This window comes from Miniopterus natalensis, chromosome X, assembly GCF_054644295.1.
Source record: "Miniopterus natalensis isolate mMinNat1 chromosome X, mMinNat1.hap1, whole genome shotgun sequence".
NCBI classification, from domain to species: Eukaryota; Metazoa; Chordata; class Mammalia; order Chiroptera; family Miniopteridae; genus Miniopterus; species Miniopterus natalensis.
In genome coordinates this window covers 55846641-55851428 of record NC_142103.1, presented here as the reverse complement: position 1 = coordinate 55851428, position 4788 = coordinate 55846641, and the positions used below count along the sequence as shown (strand labels likewise).

Here is a 4788-nt window from a genome sequence, read left to right as displayed (position 1 = left end):
GAAATTTTAAAAAGCTTGGATAGTAATACTTAAACCTGACAAAATATGCTTTAAAACAAAGGCTTTAATAAGAGACAAAGGAGGACACTATATAATGATAATAGGAGCAAACCAACAGGAAAATATAACTTCTATAAACATTTATGCACCAAATAAAGGAGCACCTAAATATGTAAAGTAAGTCATAATGAACATAAAGGGAGAGACTGACTGTAACACAGTCACAGTAGGGGATTTTAACACCTCATTGACCTCAATGGGTAGATTTTCCAGACAGAAAATCAACAAAAAGTGGCCTTAAACGACACAGTAGATCAGATGCACTTAATGGGTATTTTCAGAGTATTTTACCCCAAAGCAGCAGAATATACATTCTTTTCAAGTGCACATGGAAAATTTTATTTGATAAACCACCTGTTAGTATGAAAAAAACAAGTCTCAATAAATTTAAGAAGATTAAAATCATATCAAGCATCTTCTGTAACTACACTGTTATGAAACTAGAAATCACTCACAAGAAAAAACACAGGAAAATATAGAGGCTAAGTAACATGATACTAAACAATGAATGGGTTAACAATGAGATCAAGAATAAATCAAAAGATACCTTGAAACAAATGAAAATGAGAACACAAAAACCAAAAATTTAAGAAACACTGTGAAAGCAATCTTTAAGAAGGAAATTCATAGCATTACAGACTTATCTCAATAAACAAGAAAAATCTAATTTTTTTCTAAGTTACTAATAAAGGATAAAGGGCGTCAAATATAAGAGATTTTTTTTTTATTACAAGTACTTGGAACCAAGAACAAAATACTGTCTTGACTGAAGGTTTTTACATAGCATTTCAGATATTTTTCTCTCTAGGAATGAATCCTCCTCCCAACTTACGCTGAAATTTTTAACTAACACCCTTCTTTGTCATAATCTTAGGCAAATTACAGATGTGATCTTGTAAAGCTATGCATATAGATATGCCCCAGGCCATGACTTAGTTGTGCTTAACTTGGTTAAGTTGCTGTACCTTTTTTGTGTTTGTTTCGTTAGCTTTGGGTCCTCATCTGTACAAAGGGATATTTTTAAGAATGAAAAGAAGTGAGAATATATGGTAAATGTTTTTCACAGTGCCTGGTATGCATTCAGTACCCAACACAAGAGACTCCTTATTAATGCCACTTCTCTCTGTCCTGAGGATGCCCTTGTTCAGCTTGTTTTTGAAGTCTCAGTGTCTTTCCCGTCTGGTGCTCAAGGAAGCCTGGCATTGTCTCTCTAACCAGGAGCAAAGTGTCATTTCACATTTGGTAGGATCAGGGAGTCGACCCTCTGGGTTCACACCTCAGGTTATGGATGTATTTTACTCTAGGCACCTGCCTGATTTTCCAGCCTAAACTCACTTAGCTTACCCCCTCATTCAGCTTTTCTTTAGTTCTCCTGATCTTAGAACATTTTTGTGACCTATTTATTTATTTTCCCTGAGATCCAAGGATCTTTCAGATCAACAGATGAAAGTATGCCATTTTCTGTGCTCAAGAAAACTACCCAGAAGATTTGATAATAGTATTATCTCAACAAAATGGAGTATTGTGCCAGGACTAAATTTTCCCTCAACTGCTCTCCACTCCACCCCGCATCCACCTCACCCCCAGGCCTTCCCTATAGTATTGTCTGTGTCCATGGGTTATGCACATAAGCATGTAAGTTCTTTGATTAATCCTTCCCCACCCAGTCCCCCACCCCCGCTTTCCCTCTGAGATTCCTCAGAGGATTCCAGGCTTCTACGTCTCTGGGTCTATTTTGTTCATCAGTTGATTTTGTTCATTAGATTCCACATGAGTGAGATCATGTGATACTTGTCTTTCTCTGACTGGCTTATGTTGCTTAGCATAATACTATTCACTTTCATCCATTGCTGTCCCAAAGGGTAAGAGATCCTTCTTTTTTAAAGCTGCACAGTATTTCACTCTATAAATGTACCACAGCTTTTTTATCCACTCTTCTGCTGATGGACACCTGGACTGTTTCCAGATCTTAGCTATTTTAAATTGTGCTGCTATGAAGATAGGGGTGCATAAGTTCTTTCTGACTGGTGTTTCGGGTTTCTTAGGATATAGTCCTAGAAGTGGGATCACTGGGTCAAATGGAAGGTCAATTTATAATTTTTTGAGGAAACTCCATACTACTTTCCATAGTGGCTGCACCAGTCTGCATTCCCACCAGCAGTGTACTAGGATTCCCTTTTCTCCACATCCTCACCAGCACTTGTTGTTTGTTGATTTGTTGATGGTAGTCATTCTGACAGGTATGAGGTGATACCTCATTGTGGTTTTAATTTGCACCTCTCTGATGACTAGCGACGTTGACCATTTTTTCATATGTCTCTCGGCCATCTGTGTGTCCTCTTTGGAGAAGTGTCTATTCAGGTCCTTTGCCCATTTTTAATTTTTATTATTTTATTATTACTTTTTTAATGTAGATGCTATCTTTATTCCCCTTTTATGATGAGGAAACTGAAGTACACAGAGGTTAAGCAGAAACCGGCATCTCACAGTTCTTATCCACAATGCTATACTGACTCTTATAAAATGCTAGTTGAAAGTGTTTCAACAGAATACATTTCAACTGAAAAACAAAAATCAGATCTCTTGAATATTGTTAAGGATTAACTTATTTAGGGGAAAATGGAATATTTCTTTAAATTTCATCTGTACTGAACTATTTGTTTTGCAATATCCAGTGAGTGGCAGTACTAATAACAGTTCCATACTAGGTCACCTAATAGAAACATTAAAGCAGTTGGCATTTATCAAGACTTTTGTCTACTCCATGCCTTGATGATTTCTTCAGCAGCGTCTAGTGTACTGTCTTTTTTAGTGAAGCAAAATCTCACAAACTTCTCAAACTGTAATTTGGTTTCTTTGTTACAGAATGCTGAAACTAGGATGGCCGAGAGTTTCTTATTTTTAGTCATCCATTTCACAAATTTATAGTCATAAGGTTCATTGTTCTTCATTTCAGAGAGGTCTGCATCTAGCAAAGACATATCGGCAATGATGAAGTAGCCCCCATCAGGAACTATGGGTTTTAGGCCAACACTTTCAAGTAAATGTACCATCCGATCTCTTTTTACTTCTAACTCTTTTGGCAAAGAATTAAAGTAACACTCTGGGTCGTCCATGCACTTCATGTCCATCCAAAAAGCCTGAGCCAAGGCTTCCTGTAAAGGAGTTGCACAGGTATAGAGGCTGTTCTGCTGAACTGTCTGTAAATGTTTTATTAAGTGGTAGGGACCAATGGACCAGCCAAACTTCCAGCCAGTTACAGTGAAAGTCTTTCCAGCACTTCCTACTGTTACCATTCTCTCCCACATACTTGGAAAAGTGGCTATTTTTAAATGCTTATTTCCAGTATATACAAGCCATTCATAATCCTCATCACTGATGCAGTGTGTGTCATATTTGATGCAAAGGTCAGAAATTAGTTGGAGTTCCTCTTTGGTGTACACTTTGCCAATGGGGTTATGTGGAGTATTTAGTATAATGGCTTTGGGTTTGGAATTAAATTTACTTGCCAGTTCTTCAGGATCCAAAGTCCAGTCAGAACTAGACCATTTTTTTCCCATCAATAGGTTTAGATCTTAAAGAAATAAAAACAGGTGTTGCTCCAGCCATTCTCACCATGGGCTCATAGCAGTCATAGAAAAGTACTATGACTATGACTTCATGTCCCTCATCAATTAATCCTTGAATGACATTAAAAAGAGAGCCATACGCTCCTACTGTTACAAGAATTTCTTTATTTGGATCGATTTGCTTTTGATAAAACTTTTCATATAAGCAGGACAGAGCTTTCACAAGTGATGGATGACCAAAGCCCCGTGTATACTGATTCATGCTATCAATTGCCGCAATCTTTGATAATTCTTCCTTCACATATGGAGGAGGGGATATACCTGGAAGGCCTTGGCCAAGATTCACAACAGAGGGGTCTGCGGCCAATTTGATAAATTCAATCCACACATCACTATCAAAGCCTTCAATTCATTTTGCATTTTTAAATTTCAAAGACATTTTAGCAGAGGTGGAGAGTCTGAAGATTTTTGACGAATGAGTTGTCTTCAGAAATTTAGCTCTACTGCCAAGGGAATAGAGTCTCCTCTGAGCCAAAAACATGCTCCTTCAAGCTCCAACCCTGCCTCCTGGAGTCAAGTCCCGCCAGGGATTCGGAGGTGGGGTGAAGACCCCGCGGGGATGGACGTAGGAATGGAGTCGAGAGTGTGGATTGGCTGACGGGCAGCCCAGATCGCGGGCTGGATGGGACCTGGCGGGAATGGGCAGGGAGGCGGAACGGTGTGGAGCTGGAGGGAGTCTGGGGGCGGGTGAAGGCGCATGTGGATGTAGCCCCTGGTAGCCTGTGGGGTCTGGACTCAGGGCGCCTATTGGCTGTGAGGACTGCCTGGGTCAGGGACTGGACTGGGCAGGTGGAGGTGCGGGCCTCTGCCCATTTTTTAATTGCACTGTTTGTCTTCCTTTTGCTAGGTTGTATGAGTTCCTTATATATTTTGGATATTAACCCTTCATCAGATATGTCATTGGCAAATATGTTTTCCCATACGATGGGCTTCCTTTTTGTTTTGTTGATGGTTTATTTTGCTGTGCAGAAGCTCTTTATTTTGATGTAGTCCCATTTGTTTATTTTCTCCTATGTTTCTCTTGCCCTCGGCCATGTATCAACAAACATGCGAGATGTCTGAGATTTTGCTGCCTACGCTTTCGCTAGGATTTTTATGG

At 39.3% G+C, this 4788-nt stretch overlaps 1 pseudogene; it reads right to left on the bottom strand.

The window, feature by feature from the left end:
* Positions 1 to 2789: 2789 nt before the first annotated feature.
* Positions 2790 to 4186, bottom strand: LOC107545774 (kynurenine--oxoglutarate transaminase 3 pseudogene; annotated as a pseudogene).
* Positions 4187 to 4788: the final 602 nt, after the last annotated feature.